At 42.1% G+C, this 24,528-nt stretch overlaps 1 protein-coding gene across 3 annotated transcripts in view; it reads left to right on the top strand.

Moving 5' to 3' along the window:
- The window catches only part of LINGO2 (leucine rich repeat and Ig domain containing 2), a 350,487-nt gene that overhangs the window by 13,693 nt on the left and 312,266 nt on the right, over window positions 1-24,528 (top strand). The window contains exon 2 of one of the 3 annotated variants that reach the window (XM_079959459.1): window positions 4,300-4,386. The exons of the other annotated variants lie outside the window; for them this stretch is intronic. The gene's annotated coding sequence lies outside the window, so the exon portion shown is untranslated. The remainder of the gene's footprint in view (window positions 1-4,299; window positions 4,387-24,528) is intronic. 3 annotated transcript variants of the gene reach the window in all.

Here is a 24,528-nt window from a genome sequence, read left to right as displayed (position 1 = left end):
TGTAACTTGACGTACTTCCATTTCAATAGGGCCTAACACTTAACGAAAGCAAAGATGCAAACATGGTGGCATGGAAATAGGTCCACAGAAGGGAAGATATCCATAAAACAGCCTTCCCCAGCCTGGTGTCTTCCAGATACTGTGGTACCTTGGGTTAAGTACTTAATTTGTTCCAGAGGTCCGTTCGTAACCTGAAACTGTTCTTAACCTGAAGCACCACTTTAGCTAATGGGGCCTCCTGCTGCCGCCACACTGCCGGAGCCCGATTTCTGTTCTTATCCTGAAGCAAAGTTCTTAACCTGAAGCACTATTTTTGGGTTAGCGGAGTGTGTAACCTGAAGCGTATGTAACCTGAAGCGTATGTAACCCGAGGTACCACTGTACTTTGAATTACAATTCACTTAATCCTCAATGGTTGGCATGGACTTGAGGTCTAATCAGTGGCATCATGTGGGGAGGGCCAGAGGGACGGTGGCCCCAAGTGCATGGGGGGGCATCTTGCTTCACCCCAGCCCAACCATGACCCTTGGCAGGCACAACAGGCAGGCGCCCAAAGAGGGCAGTTATGCTGCCCTGCTAGTCTTGCGCTACTTCACAAGACTGCGTGAGAAGGGCTGCGTGAGAAGGATGCAACAGACATGGGTCCTGAACAGAAAGGACATTATATTAATCATCATAATGTAATGTAATTAATTAATTAATTAATTAACAACATGACTTATCTTTTATATTCCAAAGTAACTGGACTGAGAAAACAACAAGCCGGAGTGAATACTTATGTTGTTGTTTAGTCGTTTAGTCGTGTCCAACTCTTCGTGACCCCATGGACCAGAGCACGCCAGGCACTCCTGTCTTCCACTGCCTCCTGCAGTTTAGTCAAACTCATGCTGGTAGCTTCGAGAACACTATCCAACCATCTCATCCTCGGTTGTCCCCTTCTCCTTGTGCTCTCCATCTTTCCCAACATCAGGCTCTTTTCCAGGGTGGCCAAAGTATTGGAGCCTCAGCTTCAGGATCTGTCCTTCCAGTGAGCACTCAGGGCTGATTTCATTCAGAATGGAGAGGTTTGATCTTCTTGCAGTCCATCGGGCTCTCAAAAGTCTCCTCCAGCACCATAATTCAAAAGCATCAATTCTTCAGCAGTCAGCCTTCTTTATGGTCCAGCTCTCACTTCCATACATCACTACTGGGGAAACCATAGCTTTAACTATATGGACCTTTGTTGGCAAGCTGATGTCTCTGCTTTTTAAGATGTTGTCTAGGTTTGTCATTGCTTATATATTGACCAAAAAGGGGGGGGGGACATTGGTACCCTCCAGTTAGCATGCCTGAGAACATGTGGATTGCGCAAAATAACTGTTGCTTTTCAAGAAGGCGAGAAAGCTTTACTCATTTTATGCAAAGCACCCTGACATCCTAATACATTGTTGACAGCAGGTACTTGATGTACAATTGAGAACATTCTAAAATAGTGGTTGGTAACAAAAATATTTAATGTGGGTTAAGATTGTTTCCAGAAATTGTGTACCTTCGCTTTGTGGTGTTGCCATGGTGAAACACGCCACATAATTGCCATATTATTCATTTCCTGGTTAAGTTTGAATGCACTGTATTCTTTGTAATCTTTGTTTTGCTGAAAGCAAAACATTAGGCTTTATATTGTTCCTGTGACTTTTAACTTTAGTCAATAGAACAGAGCTAATTTTAAGGATTAATTTACCACACATACAAGTAGCTCTCCTGGTATGATTTTATCAGTCTTGCAAATGAGAACAGCAGGAGCACGTTCACCCACCCCATGCTTCAATGATGCAGCTTCTTTGAAGACAAGTCTGTTCCAGAAGGTCAGGGCTTTGCCGGTCCTCTTAAATGAATGAACTGTGCATTTTGTGTAGAATGCTTTTTCAAAGTGCACATATCAGCTGCAGACATTGCTCCTAATCAGAAGCCTGTTAGGCTGTCAGTTCATCTGAGCAGCCGGCATGAGGGGGAGAGGAATCCAGCAAGTGAGAAGCTCTATTTTGTGATAAAATAAGAGAGGACTTTTCATCCTGTTTCGTCCAGGGCTCTGTAGGACATTGGTTTCTCCTCACCCTGGTTCTCTTTCTCCTCGTCTCCTTTGCACCACAAAATGCCATCTGTGCGAACGAGGGGGGTTGAGACCTAGCTCCCTGCTAGGTGTGGCAGCTGCACAGAGAAATAACACAGCAGTTTTCTTTCTTTTTTTTAAAAAAAGTTGTAGTGCCAGCACTTCTCAGGCAGTTTTGACTTCAGTTGGAAAAGGCTCTGTTTCTCCTCTAATGTGGTTGACACCCTCCCCTGTGCTTTTTATTTATTTATTTTTTAAAAAAATCAGGGCAGCTGAGCCACTTTGAACTTCCCTTTTGGAGGAAACATGAAGCAGACTGATTAAAATGTGGCACAGAGGCCAAGCTAGCTGATACTCTAGCAAAGTGGAACAGCATGGGGTGTCTGTGGCATGAAAAGGGGAGAATCTCTGAAAAGAAGAGAGGGCATACATTTGATTGACAGATTGAGAATGAAGTAGTTTTGAAATGCTCAAAATGCAATTATTGTATGCCTGCCAGCATCTAAGAAGTTGGACGGTCAGAACCTTTTCGTTCCGCCCTCTGGGTCTACCCCAAAGGCCCTGCCCGCACTGCTTCCAAGACACTGCAGCCATATTTATATCCCTCTTGCTTCTTCAGTACTGACAGCCTTCACTTTTGGATTTAGCAGGAATTCAAGGAATGGATGCTGCTGTGATGGCTGCCCATATGAGGTGATGCAGAGAGAGAGAGAGAGAGAGAGAGAGAGAGAGAGAGAGAGAGAGGGAGAGAGAGAGAAGAGCTGAAAAGCAATGACTGAACATCTTGAACATCTGGCAATGACTCTCCAGTTTTTCTAATGGTTCCCTTTGTTGAGATCTATTAACTGGAAATGGCAGAGTTCAAACGTGGGACCTTCTAAATGCAAGGCATGGCTTCTGCAGCTGTTCATTGAACGTCCAGCAGTTTCTTGACTCAAAAGTGGGAGACCTGGTAATGATGTGGAACAGAACTCTTTTCAAATCCTTAATAAAGATTGCAGTTAGGAGCTTATAGTTGCAAGTGAAGGAGCGTCTCCACCCTCATCGTTCAGCCTGAGGTCCAGGTCTGAGAGCCTTCTGGCGGTTCCCTCATTGTGAGATGTGAGGGTACAGGGAACCAGACAGAGGGCCTTCTCGGTAGTGGCGCCCGCCCTATGGAACGCTCTCCCATCAGATGTCAAGGAAATAAACAACTACCTGACTTTTAGAAGACATCTGAAGGCAGCCCTGCTTAGAGAATTTTTTAATGTCTGATGTTTTATTGTATTTTTAATATTTTGTTGGAAGCCGCCCAGAGTGGCTGGGTAAACCCAGCCAGATGTGCGGGGTATGTATGTATGTATAAATACTGTATTTTTTGCTCTATAAGACTCGCTTTTTCCCTCCTAAAAAGCAAGGGGAAATGTGTGTGCGTCTTATGTAGTGAGTGCAGGCTGCGCAGCTATCCCAGAAGCCAGAACAGCAAAAGGGATCGCTGCTTACGCTGAGCAGCGATCCCTCTTGCTGTTCTGGCTTCTGGAATTCAGAATATTTTTTTTCTTGTTTTCCTTCTCCAAAAACTATGTGCATCTTATGGTCTGGTGCGTCTTATAGAGCGAAAAATACGGTAAATAAATAGTTGTTGTTGTTGACTATGAAGTATCTACATAAGCCCTATTCCTGAGAATCCTTAAGATGTCCCATCTCTTCTTCTAAAATTGCAAGGGACACATCACAAATCCCCTCAAATCTGCTTATTTTTGTGATTCCCATTCACTTTTGGGGGGAGTGATACTGGCTAGGCTGTCATTGAGGTGCTCAAAAACATTCTAACTTCTTCACAGGGTAAAGGCATCACCATCAGAATATTGACAGTGCAGCATCTTTGAGTGAGTTCTAGAAGAGTGAAAAAAACCCTCCAAGGGCTCAAAGACTTGAGAATGAGCTGCATACGCTACATCCTAACTCAATAAATTTGGTGACATTTTCGTTTGTGGGTTGCTTCATACCTGGAATGGAGGGGGTTGAGCGGAAAGAAAGTTGACAGAAGAAAACACTTTGTCTTTTCTTCAAATAGCTGTGCACAAGTTCATATGGCTGGTGGCATGTTTCTGTTGAGCCCCACTTTGACTCACTTTATTCTGATCTTGAGACTTACCTTTCAGTCATTATATAGTCAACATTTTGAAATTGAAATGGACTTCCTCCAATGTTATTTTTCTCGTCTGCAGCCTGTGAAGCTGGTGCCCAGAGCTATGTTTGCTTCTTTACTCTATTGCAGCTCTGTCAGGGAGGGTTGAGACTTCAGGCTGGGAAAGGTAAGAGAGTTCAAAGAATTGCCTTTCCCGATTTTCTTAAAAGATAGCAGCTTGCGTTTCTGATTAGATGTGGGCAGCATGAGAACATACCCTATGACTGCAAATCTGTCTGTGCATGGACTGCTAAAAACGAAATATACAAATCTGAACGTGTGAAGGTCAAAAGTGGGAGTGGGGATGTTGGGGAAGGGGTGTATGACCACTCCCCCCCCAGTGTTCTTTTAATGTGAATGGGTCTTACATCTGAATATGGCTAAAAATGTTCACTTCAGAAAGGGCTTCGAGCACAGATTGATTTTCAGGAATTTGTCATTGGGTTGCACATGTCTAATCTAATTTGACATGTTGTCCATCCAATTTAAGGAGCTCCACAGACCATGGATCTGCAAGCAACTCACAGATCTTTGTTTCACCCATACAATATAACATTGAAAGGGGGAATTTGCACACCTCCAATGTGTTGAGCTGTACCTACCACTTGTGCTCACATATCTCATCACAAATGAGATGTTTGTTTCTCTCACTTTGGCTGTTGTATGAGAAGCAGCAGAAGAAAATATATAAGTCACACGTGTGCTGAGGAACAAAGTACTACAAAGTAACTGCAACAAATGCTCTGAAACACACTTGGGTTTTTGTCATTTGATCTTGAAACTCATCTTTCCGCAAAGCAGGTCTTGAACAGTTTTCTGAAGATTGGCCCCCCTTTTAATGAATTATCTTTGTTGTCCTGCCCACTGAATGTGGAACTTTCTAAACTCTACATGCACTCTTTGCCACTGAGTGCGTGCCAAACAAATGTAAAGATGCATAAAGTCATACTATGGTTCTTGAACGGAATCCATTCTGACTTCTGAAAACATCCGACAACCAAGTCACGGCTTATGATTGGCTGCAGGAGCTTCATGCACTCAATTGGAAACCACGGAAGCCACATCAGACGTTCGGCTTCCAAAAAACATCTGCAAAGCGGAACACTCACTTCCAGGTTTGCAGTATTTGGGAACCAAAACATTTAAGTCACAAGGCGTTCGGGATCTAAGGTACAACTGTACTTAAAGAACAGGAGTATTTTTCTTAATGAGAAACATATTGCTTCTTTGTTTCTTTAGCAGAATTCCTGAAAAGTTTCATTTTGTAAATCATAGATTGAAAATATTCCACAGCAAAGGATTTGAAAACTCTACAGAAAATTTCTTACACAGAGGAGGGTGCCTTTATTTGTGGCTAAAGATGCTTAAGGAACTGGTTTTTTGCTGACAAATTGTGTTCTGTCCACCCCAATACCCATCCCCTATTAGATCATAAATCTAAGCCCCAAAAAGATTGCCATGAAACTCTTATGAGTTTCATGTATGGCCATTGCAAGGTCACTATATGTGAGAGGCGTCTGTGCTGGTTTTATGACAAAACTGCATTGCTGCCAACTTTATTGTACCCACGCAGGAGGCTACCGTAAGTGAAATTTGCTGGAACCTCTGGCCTTTTCTTCTTTTCTTTAAAAACATAAACGATAAGAATGTACTCATGGGGTAGAAAAGTTGGTTGCGAAATGTACTACATTTGACAGAACACACTTAAACTAACATACTCCCTTAGTGCTGTTTCGGAGACTGCTGGGCTGTGCCATGTTTCCCACACAGTGCCGCCAGTAGAGTGAGGCCACTTGCATCTCTGCAATGCCAGGCTACTGATCTGCTGCCCACACACTTACCCTGCTGCCTTAGGTCAGCACCCAGCACCAGGTTCAATGTCTTGTAGATATTCTTCTTAAGTTCTTGCTAAGTCCCTCACCCAGAAAACATGAGATTCCAAACATACATTTATTATTCTTCATTAAATTGCTATACTGGCCTTTATCCGAGGATCACAGGGCAGTTTACAATATAAAAGCGCAAAGATACATATCATAGTAAGAAACAAAAACAATACCCCCCCCCAAGACCATGGATTGTTTCATTAGCCAAAGGCCTGGGAGGAGAGGAATGTTTTTACCTGGTGCCTAAAGTTGTGCAACGAAGGCGCCAAGCGAGCCTCTCTGGGGAGAGCATTCGACAAGTGGGATCATCTTTAGAATGGTCCTGGTTGCGGGCAGGCCCCCAGCCCAGTTCCTCCCCCCACCCTGGCATGGGCGGACTGTCATGCCAGGGTGGCATCACAATCCCCCCAGACCTGTTGGCCAATCAGTTTTGAGTGGGGGGGTTGTGAGGAGTTTAAAAGCGGCAGCGCAACGTGGCTATGCGCCTGCTTCGCGCTGCCTTATTGACAACCTGTAAAGTGGGCGGGAGTCCGATATAGTCTACGCCAATGCCTAAGCCAATACCGCTCACATTTCTGTAATTCAATAAAGTTGTGGCCTAAAATTTTGCCAATAACCTTAAACTAAATATTCTGTGTGCATGTGAATTTATTTTAACAAAGTGCTGGTCTGGGGGCCTTGACACTCAATTAGGGATCCACCACAGAAAAGGCCTGTTCTCATGTCGCCACCCTCCGGACCTCTCATAGAGGAGGCACATGAAGCCCTCAGGTGATGATTCCAGGATCTGGGCCAGTTCATATGTGGAGAGGCTTTATCATGTCTTAAAGTTCGCACTCAGACGATGATTTCAATAACACCCACAGTGAGGGTTTTTTCAAAAGGAGACTGTAGTATGAGTGGAGAAGGAGCACTGGAACAATGCTTCCAATGAAATTGGAAGAAAATATATGCAAAGGGACTTGACAGGAAGTCAAAGTTGAAGAAAAGATTTTGGAAGATAAAAGGGGGGGAAATATTTACTTTCATTATTATCATTTTGTGTGTGGGTGTGGGTGTGTGGGTATCTGCACATATGTATGCTTTTGTATGCACTGTTTAGGAGGAAATAAGACGTTAAATTACAAATAACAAACTAAATATTCATGTATGTAATTTTTATTTCTTAATTATATTTAGTGGTAGTATGGCTGTATTGTTTTTTGTAACATAAAATCTTTCAATAAAAATTATTTGGGGGGGGGGGAGAAATTGGAAGAAAGAAAACCCTTTCCTACTCCCTACACCGTCAAATGACTCTGAAAGATGGAACAATTTTCTAAAGGGTTATCAAAATAACTGAACTTTGACCCAGTGACCCAGAAGGAGGCATTTCAGTCCAAGCTATAATGCTTGGAAAGGATTTTATGAGTGGCTGAAAATTGGGGTTTAGATTGGAAGCATCGTCTCAGTCACCCGGAACCACTGTCTCTGACTGTAATCTATTGTAAGTTTCAGATACATGTCTTCAGTCTGTTCGAAGAGGTGTGGATATGCTTGTACTGCATCAAACACAACAGGAATTGGTACTGTTTTATACATTGATTAGGGGCCTTGAGGGTGGCAGTTGCTGATACTAGTATTTGCAGTGAGCACAGCTAATATAATCAGTTTTCATCCTCTGTGAATGTTGTGAACATTTCATCTTCTGTGGACGCCTGCTGTTGTCACTGCCAAAAACGTCTCCTTCATTTCCCTCCCAATCATTCTGCGCCCATTAATGAGGAAGGAAATTGCATTCAGAACCTATAAAATAGGAAGAAAAAATGCAAATCAAATTCTCCTGGGAGAGGTGCAGGCTTTTGACATACTTGCCTTACTTTTGAAGTGGTCAATGGATGTTCATAAGTGCTATTTTTTAAAATTCTACAAATCATCTCACCAGTGGCTCTGCAGCCTTCGTAGGTGCCCATGATTTGATTAAAGGCCCAGAGGAAGGCATAAGGAGATAACACTTTCCATTGAGCCTTTTCATATCAGGACACATGGGCAGCTAGGGAGGCTGAATGTTTCCTGGAAAGAAAAACGCAACACCTTTGGCCACCAGTCCACAAGAAGTAAATTATGAAGAAACTCTCATGTGCTAATGTTGCCGCATAGAGTCTAGGGGCTGCTCGCGACGACACAAAGGGCGCCCCCCATTTAATGTGGGGAGCGGTCATTGTTAAATCTGTGTGAAAAGGGAGAAATTTTATCTCTGCTTTTGACAGCAAAATGTCAAGGAAATAACAGAAAATAAGGACAGAAAGATGGGAATATTAATGTCTAATTTTCGGTCTCCCCCCTCCGTTAAATGACAAAGCCACAAACAATATTGTGACACAATTTGATCCAGTTTCATTGCTTTGAGGAAGAAGTTAGAGACTCCAGTTCTCAGGAGAGTTTCCAATTTTCTGGTGGTTTATTGTCATTTTCCATCTTTTCCTCCTGAAACTTGAAAGTAAACCGATTCAAACACCAGCACTCATATGAGTACCATTCATCCTTTTAAGGGCATCCTTCCCCTACAGTGAAATGCTCACTTCATAGTGCTGGAAATATTACAGGTTACAGATGGAGCTGTGTGCATTGCAGACTGAACTGCTCAATAGTATGGGACTTGCTTGTCTTTTAATCAAAATGTGTCTGTCAGCACATTGTCATGGATGGAATAAATGTTTCAGCAATGAATCACTAGAAAGAGAAAACCAACACAGAGAAAGATCTGCAAACACATTTATACACTGCAAGGTTGTATTTGCCTTAATAGCTCTGTAGGTTTAATATCAAACTGCAGGCAGCAATTGTAACCCTCAAAAGGATTCCACAGTGCATTTTATCCTTCATAGACATGAAGACATCTTTTTCCCCCAAAAAGGACCCAGAAGAGACAGCATGTCATCATATCCTATCACCTCTCATGGCCAGAGGAAGACTAATAACCACCACCCTTTCAAGATGGACGTATTTGCAACTCAATACCGTCATCACATGATTAAAGATTCACACTCAGTAGCAGTTTTTTTTACTCTGTACCAGGCATGGCCAAACTTGGCCCTCCAGCTGCTTTGGGACTACAACTCTCATCATCCCTAGCTAACAGGACCAGTGGTCAGGGATGATGGGAATTGTAGTCCCAAAACATCTGGAGGGCCAAGAGTAAAAAAATAACCAACAGGTAATCATTAACTAGTTACAGCTCAGAGTCCTTTAGAAAAACTCTTTGGGGGGAAACCCCCGTGTTTAGCAATACACATTTTCTGTTCCAAATCTCCCTCAATACATACACATTTTTCATTTCTATGTGAATTAAACTATTATACTTAACTGTTTTGTTTGGAAATCTGGTCCAAGCTGTTTTCCCAGTTGTTACTTCAACCCCAAACTCAGTCTTTGACCACACTATCTGGTATTCTGTTTCTGCTTGTGATCATGCTTTCTTTTCAGTGTAGACATCAAATCCTGAAGAGAAAATTTCTGTGTAGAAATTTATCACAGCAGAACAGCAGCAGCCCAAGCCAGGCAAATATCACCAAGCGATAGCTGGCTTTGATTGTAATAATTGGCATTTATATTATGTTCTGCACAAAGCCAGCTTGAGGCACTTTTTTGAAGTGAAATCAATAGAAAAACAAATGTACCGTTTACCCCACAAACTGAGAGTATTATAGTTAACTTCACAACAGCATATGTTAAAAACTTGAAATGATTATAAATAGGTGCATTGATTTTGCAGATGCCGTCTTGCTGTGTGGTTTCAAGAGGCATAGCTTTCATGTCCTTTATTAAGGATACTTTTCTTAACTGGTTCTTAAGGAACGTGCTATTAAGCTTTCCATAAACAATAACATTGTGACTATGTGATGTTTCTTCCGCCTGAGGCCCCTACAAGGACACAAATGGCAGTATTAAACTGTAGTTAAAACTGTGGGGTTTGCTACCACAAGAGAGCTTGTGCAGTTCAACTGCAGCAACAAGCAATGTTCAGCTGAGAATCAGGAAGTGCAGGAGTGAATCAGAGCATGGACAGCACATGCAAGTCTGGAACTTGTTGATTTCACATCTGAACATCTGAACTGTGCCTTTATATGGTGACACTGGAGAGGAAGAGTAACATCACCATCTTGTGAAGAAATATTTACCCTGGAGCTGCAGAAAAACTTGCAGGGTTGTCCTACTCATATTGTATTTGAGACAGTCATTACAAGGTACACTGCGCTAGTATCTGATCTGGTGAAGCATGGGATAGAAATATTTTAAAATCACTAAAACTGGCAGAATACATACATCTGAGCTAGAAAATAGATGTCACATCTGAGCTAGAAAATAGATGTCACAGCAACATTGCTAGCCAGAAGCTGCATTTCTTGACCTTATTGGGTACTGTGTTCCTGTCCTGCCTTACTCTAAGATTTAGTGGTCAAATGGCACATGCATCCCAGATATCTTCATATTTTTTTCTATACTAGTCTGTTCCCCATCAAACCTTTTTAAGCAGGTTTCTGTCTGTAGGATGCCTTTGAGATCTCCAACCGTGCAAAATTAAATATTTGACCATAGCTGTTGCTCTCCATTTGCGATCCCAGATGGACGACCTGTGATCGTCAGGTCAGGGGTGCTGGAAGCAACAAAAACAATGTGACAACATATTGGGATCAAGATGGCCACAAATGTATTGGGAGGTGGCAGGCAGACTCCTCGGAGGCCCTGCGGAGCGCCCTGCCACAGCTCATGCCGCCCCCACGGGCAGCTTGCCCTGCCCTGGGCACAGGGCAAGCGTATCCTGGACTTTGAACCAAAATGAAAGGTGGGTGGGATGTCCTTGCCAACTGCACTGCTGAGAACCAGTGCAGCTGGTTCAAATGTGTTGGAACTGACCAAGGGTAGGCCTCTCTCTGGTCTGCTTTCATAGCTCCACCCCTCCATTTGGCCATGATTGGCCAGATCAAATTTGAAATACAGGAATGAGTCCCAGCATTCCCCATTGGCTGTGGCCAATGTTGGTGTCAGCCAACATGCAGGAAGTGTTATGTGTATCCCCCCCCCATCCAGTGCTTTTTTCCTGCGGGGACACAGGGGTACACATACCCCTACACATTTTGTGAATCTAACGGGAGACGAAACTAACTTTTTTGTAATTTTTAGTTTCTTCTCTAACACGGTGAATCATCAGTTCCATTTCTACCCCCAATGGCGGCCTCATTTCCTGTCACCGTGTTTCCTGAGTCTCAGATGGAAACGAGCGTTTAATGTGTGAAGCAGTGTGGAATGTGGATGTGTGGTGTTTGTAAATTCATGGTTTTTGAAAGGACATCTGAAGTAATGCATGTTCTTTGTACTTTTGTCCATTTACTGTATTTATTTTTCCCAATTTGAAATATAAAATCATGGTTTTCTTGAGTCAAAATGAGAGTACGCCTAAACATTTTTTTATAGAAAAAAGCACTGCCCGCACCCTAGGCTTTCCTGTGGTTTTGCTGGGCTGCAATGGCCCCTGCCACTGGGAAATGGCCATTGGTCTATTCTATCCCTGCCCTGGATTTAATTTCCAGAACTCAGGAATGTAACCTAAGACCATTATCTAAAATTCCCAGAATACATATGCATATGGAATTAAGTTGTTGGCTTAAACAGTCTCTGCCCTTGACTGTAGTCACAATCCTCTCTGCCTGTCTGAGCCACACCAAATGTTTCATATTTAATCATTTAATCATCCCATCACATCTGAACGTTGGCTATGCTGTCTGGGACTAATGGAGGTTGGAGTCAAACAAATTATTGAGGACCACCAATTTCCTATCCTTGATATAAAGGAAGAATAAGCCAGGGCTTCCTCCAACTTGTGGAGAGGAAAGACAAGTCTTGTCCAACATACAGCCAAAGAGAACAGTATTTTTCCTGCATTATGGTTGGCAGTACATTTTGATTTTCTTGGCTTTGTAGGTTATTGAGAGAATGACCTTTCATTCCACATTAAATATTCACACATTCATTGTTGAAAGATAATTTTCTCACCTTGGAAGATGGTGCCGATTATTGCATGATAGCTATATTGTGCAATAAAAAAAACATTCACAAGTACCTCAGGTGTCATCATGCTTTCAGCCTCTAATCACCTAATAAAGGCCACAGGTGACTGTAAAAACAAAACAAAGGGATACACAGAAGGTCCAAATGATATATTTTAATAGGCAAGGGGTGTTGATGAAGGAAGGTCATGATATTTGGAGAGTCAAATGGTTATCACACCAGGTGACTGGCATACAGGAGGCTAAGCTCTAATGATGTTTATCTACAGAACTTGGGTAGTGTAAGACTCTTAATGCACAGAGCCTTTGTATCTAAAGTAGACACCAGGTGTCAGACCATCTCCGGTGCATGGAAGACAATGGGGCTAGGCAACAAGAATGCAAGAGAGCAGGCAGGCCAGTGATTCCTATTTCATGAGACTTTTAAAACATATTTTTGCACTATACTGTACCAGGTAGGAGTTGCAATGACTTGCAATGGCCTTTGATACTAGAAAGACCAAGCACACTCTACATGAAAAGACTAGATTCCTTCATATAGAAAACCAGCATGTCATGGGGTAGAGGTTTATCTTGTCTATCCTCTTATGTGCCAGGTTTTTCTTATGTGCAGAGTTTTTTGTGTTTTACATGTAGAAACATTTAGTCATGCATGCCTTCCCTTACCTTCAGTTTGAAGTGATACAGCCCAGAAACAATTTTAGCACTAAACCTGTTTGCAAGGACTAGGTCTCAGATTACATCTCTCCAAATGCAGGGCTTGCAGTCTCTTAAATGCTATGAACAACACTACCACAATGGTAATAGGTCTATTACTGTGGCTGGGGCAACCCAGTCAGATGGGCAGGGTATAATAATAACAATAATAATAATATTTATTATTAATGTTCCAGCCATCATATCCTTCAGCCAATCAGATCTGGGTAGCATTATTCCTTTGTAAGTGTTTGTTCAAAGCTGCTAAATGATTTTATGTTGGCATTGGTAGCAAATATACTATGACAGCAAAGGAATCTGGAAGACAAAGATACTTCTAAATATTATACTGTTAGTACATCCCCAGCGTATTCTAACATTTTGTCATTAGCAGTTGAATTCTCTAGCAGTTAACACCTATAAATAATGTTGCTAATTCCCAGAACAATTGTGTTCTTTTTAAAATCAACAACAACATACTTATAAGTTTTTTTTAAAAAAAGAAAAATATTCTAGTGGAAACATAAAACCAAGGAAGAAGCTGGGCTCCATTAAAATGAAGATTAACTAGTTTGTTTTCTGAAATTACTATTTTAGTTAGTGTCTCTTTGAGATTCTGTAATCTACCTTAAAACAAAAAGAAAATAAGAATTTTCCCTAGCAGGGCTTGAGGGTTGATGGGATGTCTACTCTAACAGCTTCCAGAGGGCAGCACACTGGCTACCTCTGTTGTATATCATGGGTGAGGGCAGAGAAAACTGGAGAAAGGATTACACAGCACCATTGCATCCATCCATCCATCCATCCATCCATCCATTCATTCAAAGTGACAAAGAAAACAAAATTACCACAATACATTACATTCATGCTCAAACAGAGACCCATTTAAATAACATTATACTGTTACAAAAATCTGGTGGGATAAAAAAATGTCTTCGGTAGCCAGTAATGATTCAGCAGAAATATCTGAATCTAAGAAACTTATAGTGCTGATGTGGAGTACCTTTTTATTATTCAATTTTTTATTAGTTTTATAAAATTAACACAAAATCCAGTTTATATACTTCTGTTAACAATTCGACTTCCCATCCTTACATTTATGATGCTTTTTCCCACAATTACCTGCTGCCTTATATCCTGTCCTTACTCTACTCTGTGTTTCTTTATTTGCTTCATTCTTCATGCCTTGACCCTCCAGATGATGCCAAACTCCAAGTCCCATCGTCCCTGGTCCTTGGCCAAGCTTGCTGGGGCTGATGTGAGTTGTGGCTCAGCCACCTCTAGAAAGCCAAATGTTTCCCACTGGTGTTATAGTGGATTATCTGACGGTTGGCAACAGGCCACTTTTTATATATATCTCCAGTTTCTATAATTCTGTGATTGCAATGGGGGAACCTTTCTCCCTTCCATGTCTACAAGACACGAAATTGTTTGTTCCTATCAGAGAGAATAGGAAACATTCTTACATGCTGTGCTTGAACACTGGAAGACTTTGCACATGGGACAACTTACTGGTTAATAATTTAAGTCATCTGAGGTGAGAGGCCACCATGTACTCATCTTCCGCTTAAAAGGAGGCGATCCTTTAAAAGGGTTTTATGGTGCACCCAAGAGAGAAAGAGATGTACAGAACATTGAAAGAGGGGGAGAGATTGCATAGATAGTATTTCATTGTCTGAAAAGGTATATGTGAGAGAGGGAGAGAAACAGACACATCAGCAGTTTTCACGAATCTTTTGTGGCAACCTTTAAGCTGTAATTTCAAGTCATTCAAACAGACGGTGATTTTCTTTCAGGATTTCCAGAGCTGCCAACACAGCAAATTGGCAAAATATTAAATGGGCCTGATAGGGGGGCGATTTTGAGTTGGGGAAGTAAAAATTGGCTTCTCCCTGCAGTTTTTAATAGCTTAGCTTCTTTTGTTTCCCTGCTGTAACTTAGGAGAGGTGGTTCGTTGTTTCAACAGGAAATCTGTTCACAGGCTCAGAAATGGGGGGGGGGGATCTACATTGCTGGAAAGAAGGAGGGTTGTGTGTTTTGACTGTCCTTGGGGGTCATAGCAATGGGATCTTTGCAGGTGTGACTATGAAGGTTATCACAAGGAGCTCCTGCATTTCAAAATGTACCTCTGTACTTCTGATGACAGACTGAGAATCCTTGTGCATATTGAGTAGGGCTGCACTGAAGGTTCTCAGGTTGGTTGGTGTGTGTGTGTGTTTGTGTGTGTGTGTGTTCTTCTTGGCAGTTGCATCAGTGCCATTTTTTAAAATAAAATCCATCAGACTTTGTCTTGGCCACAGTATGATCCCAACCGACCATGGATCACATTGTGAATGTGGTTGCATCAGAATATCAAACATCCAGCCAGATTTTCATTTGGTGCAATGTCCTATATATTGCAGAGGGTAGCCTGTGATTAGGGCTAAGGAGATCTGTTTTGGTTCCATCCTAAGGTTTAGATCAGGGGTCAGCGACCTTTTGCAGCCGTGGGCTGGTCCACCGTCCCTCAGACCATGTGGGGGCGGACTATACTTTGCAGAGGGGGGGGGGATGAATGAATTCCTGTGCCCCACAAATAACCCAGAGATACATTTTAAATAAAAGCACAAATTCTACTCATGTAAAAACACCAGGCAGGCCCCACAAATAACCTAGAGATGCATTTTAAATAAAAGCACAAATTCTATTCATGTAAAAACATGCTGATTCCCGGACCATCCGTGGGCCAGATTGAGAAGGCAATTTGGCCACATCCAGCCCCCAGGCCTTAGGTTGCCTACCCCTGGTTTAGACTGACTATGCAGAATTTTGTGCACTACCGAGTCCTCTGACAGGAAGAAAATTTAGATAAAACTGACTGGAGAAGCAAATCAGTGAGAACCACCTGCATATATTTTGTGTTAGGAAGAGTCTATTGGTGCATTTGGGGGAAGCTCTTATTTTATTTTCAGTGATTACTCATTTCAAACTTATTTGTTGTGATCTTTAACAGTTGCAGACCTCACCTTGTGTCAGTTCTCCCAAGATCTGCCCACCCATCAGGGAAGGTGAGGCGATCGCCTCAGGTGTCAGGTGCCCACCCATCAGGGAAGGTGAGGCGATCGCCTCAGGTGTCAGGATCCACAGAGGCAGCAGATTCTGATGTAGATCTTTCCTCTCCCCTGGTTCCTGATGTAGATCTCCATTCTTTCTTCCCTGGAAGGGAGGCGGGCACCATTTTTGTGGTTTGCCTCTGGGTCCAAAATTTATTGGGTTGGCCCTGAGTTCTCCATGCACACACAGAGGACTAACAATGTGAAGTTCTGCAAGGAGACGATTTCCTTGGTTATGTGACCCAATGATAGTGTTGAAAGTTTTCATGCAGACTTTGAGTTTATACATTAAATATTTGAAGCAAGCACCTCTGGGAAGCTGTAAGAATGAATGGAAGAAATCACATGGTGTCTTATGGCTGAGCAGAACAATTTGATTCCACCTGGGTCAAATCAAAACCTGGTTTATTTATTCATTTAAAGCTGCATAGGAGCATGGGCAGCAGAAACAGCAATGTGTGAAATCTCTGTTCCTGCCCAGCAAACATTTTTGTCCCCAGAACAAGTTAGGTCTGTGTTCTTACTCTTTGTTCATAGGAAGGAAGGAATGCAATGTTAGCTTCTGAGTAACTTGCATCACACACTGTTTGGGTTGCCGTTCCGTTTTTCCATTTGTTTTTTGTTCTAGTGCTACAACTATGTATTGTCGGTCACAAACCTGTAGGGAATGCAGATCCCATAGGGCAAAGGGCTAAATGCTTCTTCTCTGAGCTGCTCTTTGGATCACAGAGTTGTGTAGCACACCTTTTCCAGGGCTGAATGTAGGAATTCTCCCAAATATTTTGCTGCTCAGCCTTGGAACATCAAATCCCTCTTTTATTTTGGGAACTGTTTGCATTCCAAATCAATGCTACAAAGAGACTGAAACCACAACTTCATTTTTTTTTTTGTCTTTCTTTCTTTCTTTTTTTTTTTTATAAAGATTTTTATTAATTTCCAATTTTTTTTAACAAAAACAAAAAGCAACAAAAAACAGACAAACAAAAAACTCGTATTTTCATAACCTTATTTTCATAACCCTCTTTTCCCGGACTTCCCCATACCTTTCCCTTTTTGCATCCTTAATTTAGTACCATTATTCAGCAACCTATCTTGCCCAGTTAAATATAAATTCGTCCTCTTTCTCTATTCCACCCTAAATTTTAAACATAATTATAGCTGCAATTCTACGTCTTCTTTTCCCTCAGCATTTTAACACTCCTCAGTTTTATAGTAATTCTTAAGATACATCTTAAATTTCTTCCAGTCTTCTTCCACAGTCTCTTTCTCTTGGTCGCGGATTCTGCCGGTCATTTCTGCCAGTCCCATAAAGTCAATCACTTTCGCCTGCCATTCCTCCAGCGTGGGTAGCTCTTGTGTCTTCCAATACTTTGCTAGAAGAATCCTTGCTGCCGTGGTAGCGTACAAAAAGAAATTCTTATCCTTCTTCGGCACCAACTGGCCGACCATACCCAAGAGAAATGCCTCTGGTTTCTTGTTAAAGGTGCACTTAAGCACTTTCTTAATTTCATTATAAATCATTTCCCAGAAGGCCTTAATCTTTGGGCAGGTCCACCAAAGGTGGAAAAAGGTACCCTCAGTCTCTTTACATTTCCAGCATTTGTTATTGGGCAAATGATAAATCTTCGCAAGCTTGACTGGGGTCATGTACCACCTATAAATCATTTTCATTATGTTTTCTCGTAAGGCATTGCATGCCGTAAATTTAATACCTGTGGTCCATAACTGCTCCCAGTCAGCAAACATAATGTCATGACCTATGTCCTGTGCCCATTTAACCATAGCAGACTTCACTGTCTCATCTATTGTATTCCACTTCAACAGCAAGTTGTACATTCTTGATAAGTTCTTAGTATTGGGTTCTAACAATTCTGTTTCTAATTTCGATTTCTCCACCTGGAAACCAATTTTCCTGTCTTGTTTGAAAGCCTCCATTATTTGAAAATAATGGAGCCAATCTCGTACCTTGGACTTTATTTTCTCATAGCTTTGTAGTTTAAATTCACCACCTTCTTGTTCTAAAATCTCAGAATATTTCGGCCAATTGGTTGTCATATTAAGTTTCTTTACCTCCTTAGCCTCCATAGGTGAAAGCCACCTGGGAGTTCTGTTTTCCAATAAATCTTTATACCGTATCCATACATTATATAGTGCTTTCCTGACAATGTGATTTTTGAAACCCTTATACACTTTAACCTTGTCATACCAGATATATGCATGCCAACCAAAATTATTATCAAATCCTTCCAAATCTAGAATGTCTGCATTTTCAAGAAGTAGCCAATCTTTTAACCAGCAGAAAGCTGCCGATTCATAGTAAAGTCTTAAGTCCGGCAGGGCAAACCCCCCTCTTTCTTTAGAGTCAGTAAGTATCTTAAACTTAATTCTGGGCTTTTTGCCCTGCCAGACAAATTTAGATATGTCTTTCTGCCACTTCTTGAAACAGTCCAGTTTATCAACAATTTGTAATGTCTGAAACAAAAATAACATTCTAGGCAATACATTCATTTTGATCACAGCAATTCGTCCTAACAAGGAAAGCTTCAGGTTTGACCATATTTCTAAATCTTTCTTTATCTCAGTCCAGCACTTGTCATAGTTGTCCTTAAATAAGTTCACATTCTTAGATGTCATGTTAATCCCCAGGTATTTTACACTCTTTGCCACCACTAACCCAGTTTCCTCTTGGAAACCACAACTTCATCCTCAATTTGGCACGTCAGCCGAGATCCTCTGCTCTGAAAATACATCAGTCAAGTGTTCGAGACATCAAGCAACCTTCAGACATCTTTGGGTATGTCGGAAGATCTCAGCAAAATTTTTGATAACAGTAAAATGATTGGCAAAGACTTTTTTGCTCTCTGCCATAAGCAGGCATTGCGAAGAGAGAGCATCATTCCTCTAGTACGCTTGGTATTCTTAGATTTTCCATTATTCCCTTTAAAGCTAGCTTCATGTGGGTTTTGAAAAACAACTGTAAACAATAGCAATGTAGGAGGCTGTGTTATACCAGGTTGGACCTTTCGTCCATCTAATTCAGTATTGTCTACACTGGCTGGCAGCTGCTCTCCAGGATTTCAGGCTGGAGCCTCCCTCAGCTGTATTGGAGATGCTGGGGTCTGAACCTGGGATGCCTCACCACTGAGCTATGGGCCTTGCCCAATCAACAGCATTCATCTAGTGTTTACATACATTGTGGTTTGGATCCGGGGGGGGGAGGAGGTGTTGTATGAGCAGGGAGACTATTCCCCTTGTGTGCGACAGATCCACTGAATTCTCCCCAATCCTCAATACAGCACCCCTCTCCCATCCCCATGCCACATTTCCATTCAGAGGTCCTTCAGAGCTGGCTTTTGGAGGTTGCAGGGGGCTAGGAGGTCAAGGAGGGGCCAGGAAAGTCCCACTGCAATGAGTGGTGGTCTCTTTGTCTATCAATGGATCCAGCTCCATAGCTGTCATCTGCACAATCCATGTTGTAGAATGGCAGACCCTCCAAGTGTCCCTATTTCCCAGGGACAATCTTGGATTTACAGGAGCCATCCCAGTTTCTCATTTGATCCTTGAATGCCTCACTTTTCCTTAGGACGTCCTTATTTTCATTGGATAAATGTTGGAGGGCATGGAGTTATGTGACCTCCGAGCTAAGGAGACAAGTGTCAGGGACTGTGCTGAGGAGGGATGCACTGAGGAGGAGTGGTGGGAGCCTCCTCCCCCCCCCTGCCCCTGATCAGGATCCTGAATCTTCCCAGGAGCAAGAGGACAATATAGATTTGGAACAGTGGTTTGCAGAGAGACATAGTTCAGAAGGCAGAAGCTGGGAAATATTGGATAGGGAACAGCTAGGAGAAGAAACACTGGGAGGGAGAGAGCTAACAGATTCACTGTCTCTGGAAAGGTGGCAGAACAGAAAATGCATAGGTTACGAGCTCAGGCTATAAGACACAGTAGTGACGTGGGTGACTAGGGAGGAAGTGTGTGGAACTCTTAATTGGGAGTGCCCCATTCCTAGGAAATGGATTCTTTGTTCTCTCGCTGTGATCATTAAAGTTTCTAACTGGTAAGAAGACTCCTTTTCCTTTGTTCTACTTACCTGCTGCCAGGGTGTGAGGGGAAGGAAGTTGATTCCCTGAAGCCTGACAATAAATAACTTTCCAACCTGTAGAAGACATCTGAAGGCTGCCCTATATAGGGAAGTTTTTAAATGTTTAATGTTTTATTATGTTTTTATATATGTTGGAAGCTGGCCAGATTGGCTGGGGCAACCCAGCCAGACGTGTGATGCAAAAATAATAAAATTATTATTATTATTATTATTATTATTATTATTATTATTAAATAGGATGTCCCTATTTTCATCGGAGAAATGCTGGAGGGTATGGGATGGATCAATACTTTTCCCTCCTTACTGAAGATGAATGAATGCTGAGAGAGAGTAGCTTAGAGCCACCTAATGAGGCCAGAACTAGACACTGCAATCTGCATGTAGCTGTCGCCAGATGTCAGGCACATGTTGACATCCCTCCTTCCCCTCTGTCACGTCTAGTACAACAGAGCTGATGCCACAGTGTTATTGGTGTCTCTGCCCCCTGCCAGTGGGAACTAATGATGTGGAGCAAGAAGCGCATGCACTTCAGGCCTGAGTTTGTGGTAGACATGAGATGAGCTTTGCTCCTTAGGAAACTCTGTTTCATAGTCTTCATTGGTGGCAACTGTCACATTCAGTGGTAACGCAGATAACTTACAATTATAGAAGCTCTTGAAAAATACGGTGGCGCCGAATATTTTGGAATTTCGGCATTTACTTTGAAAGTAGTCTGTCGGATGCGGTTGAACAAATTGGCCAAAAATATTCATCTTGCTGAGCATTTATGATGTTTTTGTTGTTTGCCACTCTCTTGTTTTCCTGCCTCCTGCTGCTCCTGAGCTCTACTCCTCCTCCCCACCCCTGGCCTTTGGCATCTTCATTCTCCCATGCCTACTCCACCGTTTAATCTGATTTGGCTGTGACAATTCACATTATTTTGTTTACTACCATTTATGATATCATCGCAATCGCAAGGAACTCCCTCCCTCCCAAAAGGCGTCATCTTTGACCAACTTCGGATGCCAATTAAAAACACCCAGGCTTTTAGTGGGGACTGATGGGATGTAGTCCACTCGATGTACCTGATGCTGCAATGTTGTTGAAGAAGGTTTGGGTAATTGCTGCTATAGTTCTGATGGGGAAGGTCTAAAGATCTGCTGTTTCCTGCTGCGTTATATTATGTTTTACTGCAAATTGTTCAGTGTTAACTTTTGTTATTGCTTTCTTGAACTGTTGTTACCTGTTTTGGGATCCTGGAAGAGAGGAAGGGGCAAGGTATAAATCTAAGTAATAAATAGACGGGTACATGTTCCATTGTGATGTCATTGACATAATCACATGGGCCACAGCCAATGAGTTTAAACAGCAAGGTGGACAAATGAGGCCAAGGACTATGAGGGTAAAGAAGAAGAAGAAATTGCTCCAAGAGCAATAGCACTCAAACAACACAAGTGTGTTTGCAAGAAGTGCTGAAAAGGGGAGGTGCCTTTTAAGGTTCAAGCATCATTATCATCAACCTAAGGTCCCACAATGGATTACAACATTAAAACCCAACAATATCAAAAACAGTTTAAAACAACTTAAAATCACAAAAATAAAGTGGGTACTGAAAATATACACCTCAAATGTCAATAACCAGGAGAAATGAAACTAGGTACAGTAGTACCTCGGGTTAAGTACTTAATTCATTCCGGAGGTCCGTACTTAACCTGAAACTGTTCATAACCTGAAGCACCACTTTAGCTAATGGGGCCTCCTGCTGCCGCTGCACCGCCGGAGCACGATTTCTGTTCTCATCCTGAAGCAAAGTTCTTAACCTGAAGCACTATTTCTGGGTTAGCGGAGTCTGTAACCTGAAGCATATGTAACCTGAAGCGTATGTAACCCGAGATACCACTGTATACTGTTATGTTGGATTACCCTAAGTAAAACATGATTTCTCTTTGTCTTTGGACTAGATTTTACTTCTGATGGAGAAGCTTCCATTTGCAGTCCCCTTCCCTGTTCAGAGGGCTGCAAAAAAAAAAAAAAAAAAATCAGACTAGAAACACATTGCTTCTTGGGTAGCTGATTTGCTCTTGTGAATGTCCTAGGTACCCCACTGCCCTGTAGGAAGAGGCATTGAACCACATTTGAGGTTTTTTATTAAAAATTTAAAGCAGTATAGAAATTCAAGCAAACAAACAAACATTGTCTGTATGCATACACTCATGCATGAATTATTGTCACGATTCTCATCATGGTTTTGGATTGCAGCAGAACAACCAAAGGGTTGTTATATCTCCCTCATATTGTGCATCCATGTTGGAAAAGGAATCTTCATGAGAGACTCATGTCAAACTCCTGATGCAGAAACATCGCCCCACCCCACTCCTTTTTTTTGAATGCTGTAATGAGAGCACCACAAATTTCTTCGTAGTGTGCAATTCCTTCTCTCTCTGTCTTGTTAGAATGTCCAAGGCCAGCTTTAGAATCTACCTGTTCAATGAACTACTGCAAGGAGTTCAAAGTGACAGACACACAGGCAGATAATTCACGGAAGGCCTTTCCCTCCCTGCAGAGAAGGGTGCCATTTTGGAGATGCTGCCAAACCATTTGGCCTTGTGGCCACCTTGGATACCTGGCTTCCAGCTTGAGAGTCTGCTGCTGCACTGAGTAAGCATCTTCATAAAGATAGCTGTGGGAGATGGACACATGGGTAGAGGCCATAACTGCCTTTCCTAATGTATAAGGATGCTTAGGATCAACAGAGGTAACTGGTAGATGTGGGAGGGAGACCTTCTAAGAGACAGCAGGATGCTAGATGCACTAGTCGCCACGGTTTCTTCATTGGAATAACTCAAATGTTGACAGCATGAAATTACAAGTCACAGAGGAAGATGTTTTTGAGTTTAGATTGTGTGTGTGTGTGTGTGTGTGTGTGTGTGTGTAGAATCTCACTGAGGTATAAATGCACTGATAAATCTACTTAGTTGTATTACTGTTTCCCTGTTGCTCTTGCCATATCTCCTGAACTTGTGCTAGTTTTACAACCAAGATGAATTTGTAATTCAGAGTGCATGCTCACCAGATGCTGCTGTAGAATATGAAGGAGACAGCAACATAATCATATTGCAAACAGAATTTGAAGATCACCTTGTCCTTCCCACATTAAGGACTTAGCTAAACAAGACAACCTCCCCCCCCCCAGCTCTGTACAGCCTGTATCTCTATTAATGTCAGCCAAGTTGGGAGGATAGCCTTGAGACTGCACAAACCTTTTATTATTATAAATTGCAATGGGCTCTTTCAAAACCTGCTTTTTGTGCACACTTTTCTATGCTTCCTGTTAGCTATTATGTTGACTCTCTTTCAACCCTGGGTTTGGTCATGTCGTGTGAAACCTTCCCAATTATTTCAGCAGAACTATTTGCCTACTCCTTCTTGTTTGTTTGCCATTTGTGGGCAGGGAGGGAGCAAAAAGAGGGCAAAAAGACCCTCCAAAATTGGATATGGGTGGGTGGGTGAGTTTCATGAAACTTGGTAGTGTGAGGAAGCGTTTGGCTTATCTGTCTTAAATAGAGGCACCAGGTTGCCCAAGATTGGGGGGGGGGCAGTGTGTGTGATGCCAAATATGGGGGGCTGAATACACCTCCATCCCCCTAGAGTTGGTGCGTCTGGTCTTAAACAGGGTATACAGCAAATTTGTAAACATCCTTCAGCTCCTCCACGATACTATGACAGCAACTATTGCGGATAACAATGGCTCTCAAAGTGAACCATTTACAGTGGGATCAGGTGTTAAACAGGGTTGTGCTATCACCCCAACTCTATTTATTATTTTCATTGCCAAGATCCTACACATTGTTGAAGGGAAACTCCCTTCAACCATGTGTAGGATCATGGCAATGAAATCATATATCGAACAGATGGAAAGCTCTTTAACTTGAGTAGGCTGAAAGCAAAGAGTAAGGTTACCATAACTTCTATTATAGAGCTTCAATATGCTGATGACAACACCGTGTGTGTACACTCAGAGGATGACCTCCAAACCATCCTAAATATCTTCGCAGAAGCTTATATAAAGCTTGGCCTATTGCTCAACATCCAAAAAAACCAAAGTGCTGCACCAACAAACACAAAACAAGCCCTCTGCAGCACCACAAATCCAACTTAATGGTGTAACATTGGAAAATGTCAATCCAAAATCCTACCTGGGCAGTTAGCTTTCCACAAGGGCCAACACTGATGCCAAAATCCAGCATCGCCTGAGCTCTGCAAGTGCAGCTTTCTCCTGATTGAAGTGCAGAGTGTTTGAGGACCGAGACATTTACAGGGAAACCAAAATGCTTGTTTACAAAGCTATTGTACTACCAACCTTACTGTACGCTTGTAAAACATGGACCACTTATAAACGCCATCTCCAATTCCCAAAAGATTCCATCAATGGTGTCTCCCAAAAATTGTACATATCACTTGGGAAGA

This window comes from Podarcis cretensis (genome assembly GCF_951804945.1).
Source record: "Podarcis cretensis genome assembly, chromosome: 17".
Classification (NCBI taxonomy): domain Eukaryota; kingdom Metazoa; phylum Chordata; class Lepidosauria; order Squamata; family Lacertidae; genus Podarcis; species Podarcis cretensis.
The sequence above is the reverse complement of the archived record's forward strand: the minus strand, read 5'-3'. Positions and strand labels throughout refer to the sequence as shown.